Source organism: Crocuta crocuta, unplaced genomic scaffold (assembly GCF_008692635.1).
Source record: "Crocuta crocuta isolate KB4526 unplaced genomic scaffold, BGI_CrCroc_1.0 scaffold62, whole genome shotgun sequence".
In the NCBI taxonomy this organism is placed as follows: Eukaryota; Metazoa; Chordata; class Mammalia; order Carnivora; family Hyaenidae; genus Crocuta; species Crocuta crocuta.
Genome location: NW_027529173.1, coordinates 7,786,805 through 7,801,325, shown reverse-complemented (window position 1 = coordinate 7,801,325; position 14,521 = coordinate 7,786,805). Strand labels below are relative to the sequence as shown.

General features: G+C 37.1%; 1 protein-coding gene across 1 annotated transcript in view; it reads right to left on the bottom strand.

Annotated features, from left to right (window-relative positions):
- Positions 1-14,521, bottom strand: part of DGKB (diacylglycerol kinase beta) — a 688,394-nt gene that overhangs the window by 51,137 nt on the left and 622,736 nt on the right. The window lies entirely within an intron of this gene.

The window sequence follows — 14,521 nt, the reverse complement described above, 5'->3', positions numbered from 1 at the left end:
TCTCTGCCTGGGGATTAGTATCAAAAAGAACAGTAGCAAAAAAAAAAAACAAACAAAAAAACCTTCCAACTCGTATTCTCTCTATACTCTGAAGTTTTTTTCTGCACCCATGTTAAAGGGCATGCATAAAAACAATCCCAAGATTTTCCCCTATGATGATAATTGGATTAGCCAATAACAAATTGGAGTGAGTAGCAGATAATAGTCTACAAAGTCAGCAATAGCTCTTAGTGATGAATATATATTTTGATTTTGCCTCCTTCTCATACTCTTGCATCCTGATAATAGATACATTTCAAAAGTAGCAATGATTCACCCACTTTCAGAGAAAGTTCATATGTATCTACCACAATATTTAGCACTGAAGCATTTAAAAAGGAATTAGGTAGGATACAGTAACAAATAGAAAAGCTTGTGATCCTAGAGGATCTGGCTAATGCATGCAGGTGTCCAGATTGTAAACCACACATCTTTAGGTTCACAATTCACATTCTAGTGAAAGGAATGGCATCTCCTTAAATGTTACAGAGCACATCCTCTGCATTCACATACACTGGCGCCTTGGCCAGTATCATGGCTATAGAACATGTGAAGAGATTTCAGTGCATGGGATAAAGGAGATCAAAGAGCTTCAGAAAGCTTCATTTATGTTTTCTTTTTTAAAAAAATGTTTTACTTATTTTTGAGACAGAATGAGCAGGGGAGGGTCAGAGACAGAGGGAGACACAGAACCCAAGGACAGGCTCCAGGCTCTGAGTTGTCAGCACATAGCACGACATGGGGCTCGAACCCATGAACCATGAGATCATGACCTGAGCTGAAGTTGGATGCTCAACTGACTGAGCCACCCAGGCGCCCCTGCTTCATTTATGTTTTCAGGAGGTATACTGTGGTGACCACTGGAAGATTGCCAGCCTTCATCTACTTCATTAGATGCGGAGCAAAGAATAACTTGATGTGTCAAGAGATAATCTGAAATATTTAGACAATCTGAAGCTTCTGGTCCAATAACACCCATAAAAGTTACTTATGTGTCATCCTGTTTTCTACACTCCCCCACCTCCACCCTCTAGGAACTGCCAGATATTTATCTCTTCATCATTTTAACTGAGCATCCCAGTACCATCTATTTGAGAAAAGATAAAACTGGAAATGTCACTGACAAGGATATTTGCAAATAGGAGGAACATGAGTTGATGCAATTGTACCTAAATATAGTGTCCATTAATGTTTTTCAACTAATTAACTTTTACAGAAATCATTGATATGCATTATATTAAATCACATACTTTAAGACAAGAAGAGTGCTTTTCTTCACAAATCTCAACATTCTGTACTAGAATGGATGAAATTTTAACACACAGAAACTTTTATAGTGAGGCTTAATATACTCATCTATTTCAACTCTGACATGACCCAGAGCATCAACTGTTCTGACTGACTGCAGCTCTCCTACACAGAACTACAAGTAGCCTCGGGGAATTGAACTTTCAAAGTGTGTCTGTATGTGTATCTAGATACATGTGAATGAGGAGATGATTAGCCTGAGGGTTCTGGTTAAGTCACTGACCATACTTCAATCCATTCCTTAAGACGGACTCTCCACATAGATTTTAAATTAGGAAATATAAAACGGCTAAGAAAATACAGGGCTTATGATTTGCTGAGGAGTTAACATGACTTAAATTGTCTCATAAAAATCTTCACTGGCTCTCTGCCCATGAGAACTAAATGGTTCAAGTTCCTAGTCAACTGACAAGAAGGAAGTTTAGAATGAGTGTTTTTGGAACATTATGAAACAGCCAAGAGCCATGACAGACCATTAGAATGGCAATTATTTTCCATACCCAAAAAAAAGGATGTTAATAATAGGTATGAGGGTACAGGAGGAGAATGAACATACATGCTTAGGTGGATCAATTCAGGGAGAAAAAGAAATACATTGCTAGGAATTGTTTCTATTCTCTATCTCTGATGTTTATTTGGAAAAACTTGAAGCACTTGAATAAGCTTTCAGTGTATGTTTATATGTGTGTGCAAATGGACAGCCCACAAGATTAGGTGTTCAACAAAAATATCATAATTTTAATTTTCTCATAATTTAATTCTGCCTCCTTGTTCCCATTATTCTATCTTACCAGTAAATTCTATCTCGGATAATTTAAAGGCCATTTTCCTCTCAAGTTTGTATAAAAACCAGGGAAATTTGAAAATAGGATCTCATTCTTAGTCTGTGGCAGTGCCATTGCTAATCATATTATACAAGCTGGCCTCTTGATGCCATGCACTTGTGGGGCTGAGGGACCCTTGCTGAGCCTTGGAGGCTGCCCCCCAGCTCTTCCATCAGAGATGAAAGATACCTTCACAGCTCTTCCATTTGAGGATGTCACACCACCTCCTGGGAACTCTTCCAGGGAGCCGGTTATGGTTCTACTCTGTTCCTGGGACCGAATTAACCCCTCCTGATGCCTGGCCCAGCAGAACCTCTCTTTTCTCTTTCTTTATTCCTAAAATCTTCCACTTTCTTTGGAATCTCATAACATCTCTTTAGGGAGCAAAAGTCACAAATGGTTGGCCAGATGGCTGAATATGGTCCACAGAACTGTTTGACTTATACCCTACTGTGTTACAAAATTTTAAGTTGTTGCTAACTTTTTTAATCTGTCAATTTTTTCTTTTTTTAAAAAAACAACTTTATTGAGGTATGATTGATATACAAAAATCTGTATATATTTAATATATAGAACTTGAAAAGTTTGAAGAGAAGTATATATCCATGGAACCATCACCACAATCTATGCTATAAATGTATCTATCACCTCCAAAAAGCTCTGTTTTGATCTCTCTTCTTTTTTTGCTGATCAGAACACTTCTCATAAGATGTACTCCCTTAGCAAAATTTTAGGTATACAATACAATGTCCTTAACTATAGGCTCTATGCTGTACACTATGTACCTATGAGTTCTTCTTATGCAACTGAAACTTTGTACCTGTTGACCAACACTTCCCTGTTCTATCATTCTATTCTATGCTTCTATGAGTTTGATTATTTCAGATTCCTCACATAAAGTGGGATCATGGAATATTTGTTCTTCTGTGCCTGGCTTATTTCCTTTAGCATAAGGTCTTCCAAGTTCATCCATGTTGTCACAAATGGCAAGACTCCCTTCTTTTTTAAAGCTGGATAATATTCCATTGTATGAATAACCCACATGTATGTACTTTATTCATTTGTCTTTTGATGGAAACACAAGTTGCTGCCACATCTTGGCTGTTGGTAATAATGCTGCCATGAACAAGTGAATACATATATTTTGTTAAGATGCTGATTTCAATTACTTTGGATCTATACCCAGAAGTGGGACTACTATATCATTTAATGGTTTCATTTTTTTTTTTTTTTGAGGAACCTCCATACCAGTTTCCACAGTGGCTATACAAGTTTGTATTCCCACCAATAGTGTACAAGTGTTCCATTTTCTCTACANCCCCATGCCAGTCAGAGTGGCTAAAATGAGCAAATCAGAGAACTCTAGATGCTGGCGAGGATGTGGAGAAATGGGCACCCTCCTACACTGTTGGTGGGAATGCAAACTGGTACAGCCCCTCTGGAAAACAGTGTGGAGGTTCCCCATTTTCTCTACATTCTTGACACCACTTTGTTTTTCTATATAATAGCGAGTATTTTCAACAGGTGTGAGGTTATATCTCATTGTAGCTTTGATTTGCACTTTCTTGATTATTAGTTATATTGAACACCTTTTCATATATTTATTGATTACTGTATGTCTTCTTCGGAGAAATGCCCATTCAAGTCATTTTTTTAAAAATCAGGTTATCTGGGGTTTGTTCTGTAAAGGAGTTGCAGGAGTTCCTTATAAATTTTGGATATTCATTCCTTATCATATATATATGTGTGTGTGTGTATATATATATATACCCACACAAATATATGTACAAAATATACACAAACATATATATACACACAAATATTTTCTCCCATTATGGTTAACATGTTAAAAAAAAGGTAGATTTCCACATAAACGTGTAATTCTGAGTCTCTTGAAAGATTGGAGAATCTGGCAAGATTGAGCCAATTTGTTCTCCTTGCAAATCTCCTCATCTTTAGGCAAAGCAATGCCCTTTAAAATTTGCCAAAGTCCCTGCCTAGAATACCTCACTTTTGGCTGCACCGGCATTTATGATTTTGTCTTCCGAGCTTAGAATACTAACTACAAAAAGTCCCAGAGCCGGAATGTGGAAAAGCCTTACCACATCCATAAAACTTAGAATGGCAGACTATAGGTAGACAAGCTAAATAATAACATAATGTACACATACATATTATATTTAGAAAGAGATGCAGACAGATTAATATAAGCCAAGAAATCGAAACACTGAAAAAGATAATTTCGGATATATAAAACTAAACAGAGGTTAATTTAATAATACATATATTCAAAAGAAAAAAATATGTGCTAACTACAAGTCATCAAATCCTTAAAGAATTGATATTACTGAGATGAACTACATGGTATGCATCCTCATAGAGACACTGGTCTCATAAAAAGAGCAGGTGGTATACAGAGTACATATAGGCAAGCAGTTCATTAAAGCACCAACTGAAAAATGTGATAGGGGTAATAATAATGCTAAGTTCAAGATGCCAGATTGTTTTTAGGAAAGGAAATTAACTAACCTTATGGAAAAGTTTCTCAGTGGAAGCTATGTGTCAGCAACCAATGAAAGAATGAGTCTCAGCCAGGTGAGCAGGTAGGCAATGGTGGTTTTAGGCAAAGGAACAGTGAAAGATGAGATAAATCCTGATGCTTAAGATGACCTAGAAATTGTTCAATTTGGATGGAGCAGAGAATTTCATGGGGTATGAAGGAAACGGCAAGTAGGGACAAAGAGCAAGCAGGTCTATGAATATAAAATTTTATAAAGCACATTAAAGAGTCTGGACTTATATGAAGGACTATTGCCCACCCCCAATGAAATACTGTATGCAGTGGGCAACAGAATCAGATTTTTGGTGTTGAGAAATCATATGACCCCTCAAAGGCTAGTTTCTTTATCTGTAAAGTGGAAGTAATGTCATATATTTTGCTAGCCTCACTGGATTGTTGCAAAGATCAAATAATATATGCTAAAGCCTGGAAGACTCTAAGATATAAGTAAGCATTATCTTGGATAAAATTTATTTAATGTTTTAACTGTTTTTGTATGAGGTGAGTGAGCAGGAATCTGTTAGATAAATAAACTGTGTTATGTAGAACACTAGTAATAAAGGACAATGTATTTAAGCTACTAACATATGCTCGAGAAAGACAATATGATATGTAACATGAATATTAGGGTAAAAGATGAAATGGAGGTTATAGATGTTGCAAATAGCTGTTAATTTACCTTTTCTCTTATTATATTGTTTCTCTTATTTAAGGTGCTGAAGACACTTGTCCTTCTTTCTGCCTAATACTTTTTTTTTAAAGTTTTAATTTAAATAACACTCTGTTAACACACAGTGTAATATTAGTTTCATGTGTACAATACAGTTATTCAATACTTCCATATATCACCCGGCACTCATTATAAGTGCCCTCCTTAACCCCCACCACCTATTTCATCCATCTCTGCATTCACCACCCCTCTAGTAACCAGTTTGTTCTCTATAATCAAAAGTCTGTTTCTTGGTTTGCCTCTCTCTTTTCTCCTGTGCTCATTTTTGGGGGTTCCTAAATTCCAAATATGAATGAAATCATATGGCATTTGTCTTTCTCTGTCTTATTTCACTTAGCATAATACTCTCTAGCTATATGCAATTACAAATTCTGCCTGATACTTTTTAAGCACCCTCCCGATGTTTCATGAACATAAATTTTGCCTTCAGCAGAAGGCAGAAGCTCGCTCCCTCTGCCTCTTTTGGGGCCAGCATGTGATCTAACAGCATGTGACTCATCAGTGTGTGACCCATAGGACTGGGATTCACCTGCATGTGACCTATACTTTACTAATCAGGTGCTCCAACATGAAACTTCAGTTTGGAAGTCCGTGGTGAAGGAGGAGGTGCCAGGAAGAAATGATTCTGACCAGGATGGCATGGAGACATTCTGTTCTCTGACAGAGTAGTGTCAGAGGCCCTGGGGTAGCATCCTGTCTCCAATATCTCTATATTAAGGTGTTACTCTCATGCACAGAAGCAATGACAGTAGGGTTTCCAATGGACAAGTCAGGCGATGTAGTCTGTGTGTGGTTTCTGGCCGAGTGGCTTTTAAGCCTAATTTTCTGCCCTTTGAAGAGACCCTAGGGCTCCACTTAAATCCCTTTCTTTTTTTCTTACACAAGCGAGATATGATTCTGTTGTTGGCAACTAAAAACTCTGACTGATATCTGTGTCAGAGCAAAACTATGATATTTATCCTGAAATGGCAAACTTTTCAGTTCTACTCTCTTATTGTACTCAGGAACTAGGACATGAACACAGCAAGGGTGAGGGTATAAATGTGGGACAAAAGAAAGAAATGTATCCCAATGCTATAACCTCAAAGTAAAAAATATATATATTTTAAATTAACAACCTCAAAAACTTAGTAGGACTTATTAACACAGTTTCTCATGTGACTCTTGAACATTTTGTTTGTAAACACTATAATCTCAGTAAAGTTTTGTAGTGACTAAATGTGCAAGCTTTATAATAGGAGTATGAATCCAGATTGCTACTCCTTAAGTTGTTAATTGTATGATTTTAAAAAGTATTTTATTTTTGCGAGCACCTGTCCTTTTCCCTATAAAATGAAATAAAAATACCCAGTGAGAATATTTTCAAGACTCTTAATGCCATACTTGATAAAGGACAGGCACTCAACAGTTTCTTGTGAACATCATAAACAATAACATTTTGTAGATCTAGAAAAGTATTCCAAGGACAAATCAAGCATATTGAGTACTGATACTCTGGATTCTTGAACTGTGATGGGAGTGCAGTATCAGAATTCCTTAAAAACTTGAAGAGAACACAACCTAGTCTAGGATAAACAAGTATGTTTTATTTAACACTCACATCTGAAGTAGGAGATAGGAACAATTAATAAGAGTTCAAGTTCTACTTCAGAGAGCTTCCACCCATTTCACTGAATGCCGGGCAGTGGCGGACAGCCCCAATTTTTCCCTCTTTAAAAATTTTCTCCTTCCGTCTTCCTTCTAAGTTATGAATTAATGTTTCTTTGCCTGTGTGTACACAAATGCTAGTATTTCTGTATTAAGCACAAGAGTTCAAAATGAAATTCAAACTGTCGCATTAATTTCAGAATATCTTTGGAAACTGTTTTTTTTCTTTGTTCATTTTTCTGTTCATTTATGCATTTAATTTGCAATACAGGAGTACAAGGAGCCTCAGCAGCTAACTACATTCTCTAACTACTCACTGAATTCACTACTAATATTTGCTAAGTCCTAGCCTAGTGCTCCAAGAATTGTCAGAAGTAAACAAAAGGACATGCAAAGTCACACAGATATGGCTAGGTGTTTTTTTTTTTTTTTAATCTCTTTGCTTTCATTCTTTTGTAGTTTCTTCTTTCTACTCCATCCCTTAATTAGCTGGCTTCTTGGTAGCCTATGTATTTTACACAATGGATTGCTAAATTACCAGAGTAATATCGATACAATGGCCCTTGTTGTTTTCTCTTTTCTCTATGGGGTGCGTGTGTAATTCTCAAACAGAATACAATGGTGGCTATATGCAGAGTGGAAACAAGCAGGACATGAGTATAAACCTGGAAAACTATTACTACTGATGAAAAAAAAAAACTTTAAAAACCATCACCACTCATCAATTTTTAAAATGTGGTGCATGTTTAAACATTTATTTGTTTCAAATGAATAATGAAAGGCAGTTATATCTTCCCTAAACCAAAATTAAGTAGCACTGAAATTCCTTTTCATAGAGCGATACATTTCAAAATTAGGTATTTGGAAAGTCTAGATACTGCTTGCAACTATAAAAACAAGATCAAAACATTGTGATGCCCTTTTCCCACTTCAGGAGGACAGCAACTATACAAAGCTATTCTCTAGAGTAATGATCTTCCCTCCCTCCAAGGGTTGTTTTTTTTATCCCATATTCAGGAGGTCATATCCAGTCTTCAGCTACACAAAGCTCCAGTCCTATTAATTTAAAATGGGGGTTTCAGAGGTTCACATACAGGAAAACCTGCTTCTTAAGAGGTAAGCTCTATCAAAATCCTATTTGAAGAAAAAAATGAGAATATAACTTTGAGAAAAAATAATCTATTTATATAATCAGTCTTCTTCACTAATAAGAAATAAGAGCTTAAAATAGAAGTTAATAATATATCTTTTGCTAAAACATAGTTCAGTTTAACTCCATGTTTTCATAACATTGTTTTTTGGGGTTTTTGTTTTTTGATCTGGTATTATTTTTGTCATCATCATAATTGTTAAGCTATCTGACAGATACAAAAGGTTATTCACCCTATGGCTGTCTCATTAAAAAAAAAAATGTTGCGTATTCATTGAAAAGAATGATAAGAGATCTGGTTGAAGATGCAGGTGCACTAATAAATGGGTGGTCTTTGGATTACAGTATTTATGTGTACTATGGCAAAGCTGAACAGAAACCTAAATGTTATACACACAAAGTAGTACAACAAGAACATCTGTGTTGGGGGGATTGAACTGGCATGGCTAACACCTCCAGTGCCAGGTGCAAAGGAAATTTCAATACAGCTTGAGTAATCTTGACTGCTAGCATCTGCCTGCATCAGATTATCTCCTACATTCCTAGTCCACCACTATCCATTAGAGTATTTATAAGATACATCTGGTGGTGCAATGGCCAAGCAAGAAGGAGCGATGCCTCCATTACTGGGGGCAAATGCCTGACTCTTCAACTCAACATAAAGGCAAACAGGAATTCTTTTCAGGTCCAAGGGCAGCCAGCCAATTCTACAAGGCTGATCAGCAGACAGCACGCCAAAAAAAGATGGCTGCTCTGGCTTTTCAGTTTAGTTAGATACGTATCCATGTGTATAATGTGGGGTAGGTTAATTCTCCAGTTTAAAATTATGTCTTTAAATATTATTTCTGGGAAATAATAATTAAAACAGAGTTTTGATGTATTGCAAGAATCACAACTGAATTTTAATGTGACATGGCTCAATCCAAAGTCCAACATACACCTAATTTTCAGAATCAATGATTATGGTAGGTATGAAAATGGTGGAGATTCTCCATCCAGGGGTCTCCACATCATGAAGCTTCACATGACCAACAACCCATTTCACACAAAGATTTTGCCTCTTTCTTCAAATCTGCAAATCACCCTTACCTCCAACAGATGTCTATGCCACCTACAGCAGAGAAAATAGAAGTTACCAGATCGGCCTGACTTCAACATTTTACCAGCACAGAGCCTGCACACATCAGCACCTGCCTTTTCCCCTTTGCCTCTGCTTCATGCTTGATGACATTTATGGGTTCTTTATAAAGCAAGGCCACCTCCTCCTGCTTTATATCCTTACATTTTACTGATTTTTTTACACACTCTCCCTCTCCATTGGATCCTTCCCATCTGAATCTCAGGCTGCTTTTAAACCACTTTCTCAAAAGAAAACCTCTGGATGGCCTATTCCCCTCCAACAGTCAGCTTCACCACTGCTCTCTTCTTTCTCAACCAAACATGTTTTCAAGTTTCTGACCTCATTCCCCTCCTCCTCCTCACCCCTCAAACCATCAAAATCTGGCTTCTTTCCTCAACATTTCATTAAAATTTATCATTCATTTTGTAAGTCACATCTTTCATGCTGCTAAAATCAAAGGACTTCATTAGATATTTGAGCAGCATTTGGATGTGTGACCACTGCTTCTTGCTGTCTTTCCTTCGCCCCTAAATTTGTGACACTCACTCCCATGTTTTGTTGGTTTTGCTATTCCTACATTTCTAGCTACTTATTCTTGATCTCCTTTTATCACTGCCCCACCCCACCTTTTCTCTGTTTAAAAATTAAAGGATGGAAATCTGCAGGGCTTTGTCTTGGATCCTCTTTCCACTATATCTTTCAAAATTTGAATTCACCTATATGGCTTCAGATACCAACATTCTGCAGTTGACCTACATATTTTAATCTGTATTCTTCTACATATTTTAATCTGTAGTATTCTAAAATTCAGTCTGTAACAACAATGTTGTTGGATGTTCACCCAACATCTGAATCTGGAAGACTCATAAATACTTCAAATCCAACATTTCTGAAGTTAACTCCTCATTTCCACTCTCCCCAATATATCTATTGATTTTCTTCTTCTTCTTTTAGTGTTTATTTACTTTTTCAGAGAGAGGGAGAGAGACAGAGCATGAGTGAGGGAGGAGCAGAGAGAGAGAGAGAGAGAGAGAGGGACACAGAATCCAAAGTAGGCTCCACACAGGCTTTGAGCTGTCAGTACACAGCCTGACGCAAGGCTCGAACTTGTGAACCATAAGATCATGAAATGAGCGAAAGTCAGACGCTTAACTTATTGAACAACCCAGTCACCTCAATATCTATTCATTTTCTAAAGTTGTCAGTCTTGAGACACTTAGATGGCTCAGTTGGTTGGGAGGTTGACTTCGACTCAGGTCATGATTTTGTGGTTCAAGAGTTCGAGCCCTCTGTTATGCTCTGGGGACAGCTCAGAGCCTGGAGCCTTCCTCAGATTCTGTGTCTCCATCTCTGTCTGCCCCTCCCCTGCTCATACTCTTTCTCTCTCAAAAATAAACAAATAAACATTTAAAAAAAGTTCAAGTTCTCAATCCAAATTTCAGTACCACCCAACTGATTAAGCCAGACAACATAAGTGAACTGTGACACTTTTCTTTCTCCTTTCCTAAATCTATCAATGGCTTAGAATTCCCAATTAACTTTTATTTTTTATTAAAATTTTTAATATTTATTTATTATTGAGAGAGAGAGAGAGAGAGACTGCAAATGGGAGAGGGGCAGAGAGAGAGGGAGAGAGAATTTGAAGCAGGCTCCAGGCTCTGAGCTGTCAGCAAAGAACTTGATGTGGGGCTCAAATGCATGAACTACGCGATCATGACCTGAGCTGAAGTTGGACAGTTAACCTAGTGAGCCACTCAGGTGCCCCCCCCAATTAACTTTTAGAAATTAAAAAAGTTATACGTGGATATGTATTTTATACAAAATGGCAACTTTGGCCATCACTCCCAATCATTTGTCCATCTCTTTCTTTCTCTATCCAGAGGTAAAATTAATTATGAATTTGGTGTATGTTCACCCAAATATCTTGTCCCCTCTTCTATGTACTCACATAGGTACTGATTCAATTTCAAATGTATTGACTAACTTGTATGTCAGTTTAAAAAAAGGAAAAAGGAAAAAATTAAAATAAAATATAAAAAAGGGAAAAAGGTAACATATTCTGTAATTTGGTTTATTCAGACAAAACATGTCCTTCGGATGTATTTTTGTATATATAGATTTGTTTCATTTTAATGTCATGTCACGTTATGTTATGTTTGTTATGTTATGTTGAGAGAGAGAGAGAGAGAGAGAGAGAGAGGGCATGAATAGGGGAGGGGCAGATGGAGAGGGAGAAAGAGAGAATCCCAAGTAGGTTCAACACTGTCAGTGCAGAGCCCAGTGTGGGGCTTGAATTCACAAACTGTGACATCATGAGTTGAGCAGAAACCAAGAGGTGCACACCTTACCAACTGAACCACCCAGGAACCACTAGATTTGTTTCATTTTAACTAATGCACAAAATACCACAATATAAACATTCTACTGTTAGATTTTCTTTTACTTAAAGTTAGGCTTTCTCTTTTCTATTACAATGCTGCAGTGAATATCTTTATACAGAGCTTCTTATATGAGAGGTTTTCATGGCTGAAGAATACAGTTTTAAAGGATACTGGCAGGTTATACTCACAAGTAGTACTGGAAAACTACTCTCCATGGATTTGTCACATTTTGGTGTAACTGGGATGTAAAGCTTTGTCCTCTCTTTGCATCATCTTTTCAAAGATGAATAGTGGAAAGTCCTGAAAAATAACATGTCTCTTTCTGGAGCAAAAGGGAGGCATGCTTACTCTACAGTATACTAATGCTTCCTCCAAGCTCAGTAAAGTTCTCCTGCAATACTACCCATTGCACAGACAGATGTTATCTGGCCCCGTTCATGCTGTCTTGTGGCAATTATAGTTTGGGAAGCAGTGCCAAAATGCTGATATTCTGATTACTGCTATTGTTACGAGTAATAAACTACTTCAGCGCTAACTCAGGATCCATGTGTCTTCTGCCAGCATTCATGACACTGGCAGTGGCCATACAGTTTATATTCCAACCATAAGACTATCAGGACATAATATTCCCCATGTTATAGTCCATAATTGATAGGAGCAAACTTTTCTTTTTTATGTCCAGTAAATAAAAGGAAAAAAATGATTATCTCACTGTTTTAGTTTTCATTTCCCTGGTGATTAATATAGTGAGGTTACATATGTTTCTCTCTTCCTTCGTTTTGATTTGCTGCTTCCAAAGGACTCCTCACACTTATATCCGTTTTTTTTTTTTTTATCTGTGATACCATAATCCTAGCACAAAGAGAGCTTTCCCACTAAAGTCAGGAACAAGACAGGATGTCCACTCTCACCACTGTTATTCAACATAGTAGGAAGTCAGTCTTAGCAGTCAGACAACATAAAGAAATAAAAGGCATTCAAATTGGTCAGGAGGAGGTCAAACTTTCATTCTTTGCAGACGACATGATACTCTGTAAGGAAAACCCAAAAGATTCCACCAAAAAACTGCTAAAACTGATCCATGAATTCCGCAAAGTGTCAGGATACAAAACCAATGCACAGAAATGGGTTGAATTCTGTACACCAACAATGAAGCAACAGAAAGAGAAATCAAGGAATCAATCCCATTTACAATTGCACCAAACCCCATAAAATATCTAGGAATAAATTTAACAAAAGAGGTAAAAAATCTATACACTGAAAACTATAGAAAGCTTATAAAGGAAATTGAAGAAGACACACACACACACACACACACACACACACACACAGAGAGAAAGAAAGAAAAGAAAAAAATATTCCATGCTCCTGGATAGAAAAAACAAATATTGTTGAAATGTCAATACCACCTAAAGCAATATACATATTCAAGGTAATCCCTATCAAAATAACAGCAGCATTCTTCACAGAGCTAAAACAAACAATTCTAAAATTTGTATGGAACACGAAAAGATCGCAAATAGCCAAAACAATCTTGAAAAAGAAAGTAGGAGGCATCACAATCCTGGACTTCAAGCTGTATTACAAAGCTGTAATCAGCTAAACAGTATGGCAATGGCACAAGAACAGACACTCAGATCAATGGAACAGAACAGAGAAGCCAGAAACGGACCCACAAACATATGGCCAACTAATCTTTGACAAAGCAGGAAAGAATACCCAATGGAAAAAAGTCTCTTCGGCAAATGGTGCTGGGAAAACTGGACAGCAACATGCAGAAAAATGAACCTGGACTACTTTCTTACACCATACACACAAAAAAATTCAAAATGGATGAAAGACCTGAACATAAGATAGGTGGCCATCAAAATCCTGGAGGAGAAAGCAGGCAAGAACCTCTTTGACTTCGGCCATAGCAACTTTTTACTCAACATGTCTCCAGAGGCAATGGAAACAAAAGCAAAAATGAACTATTGGGGCCTCATCAAAATAAAAAGCTTCTGGACAGCAAAGGAAACAATCAGCAAAACTAAAAGGCACCCAACGGAATGGGAGAATATATTTGCAAACAACATATCAGATAAAGGGTTAGTATCCAAAATCTATAAAGAACTTATCAAACTCAACACCCCAAAAAATAATCCACTGAAGAAATGGGCTAAAGACATGAACAGACACTTCTCCGAAGATATCCAGATGGCTAACAGACACACGAAATGATGTTCAACATCAGTCATCATCAGGGAAATACAAATCAAAACCACAATGAGATACCACCTCACACCAGGCATAATGGCTAACATTAACAACTCAGGCAACAACAGATGTTGGTGAGGATGCAGAGAAAGAGGATCTCTTTTGCACTGCTGATAGGAATGCAAACTGGTGCAGCCACTCCGGAAAAACAGTTTAGAGATTCCTCAAAATATTAAAAACAGAGCTACCCTATGACCCAGCAATTGCTTTACTAGGTATTTATCCAAGGATACAGGCATGCTGTCTCAAAGGGGCACATGCACCTCAATGTTTATAACAGCACTACCAACAATAGCCAAAGTATGGAAAGTTCCCAAATGTCCATCGATGGATGAATGGATAAGGAAGATCTGGTACATATATACAATGGAGTATTAGTCAGCAATCAAAAAGAATGAAATCTTTTCATTTGCAACTACGTGGATGGAACCAGAAGCTATCAAGCTAAGTGAAATTAATCAGTCAGAGAAAGACAAATATCATATACTTCACTTATATGAGGACTT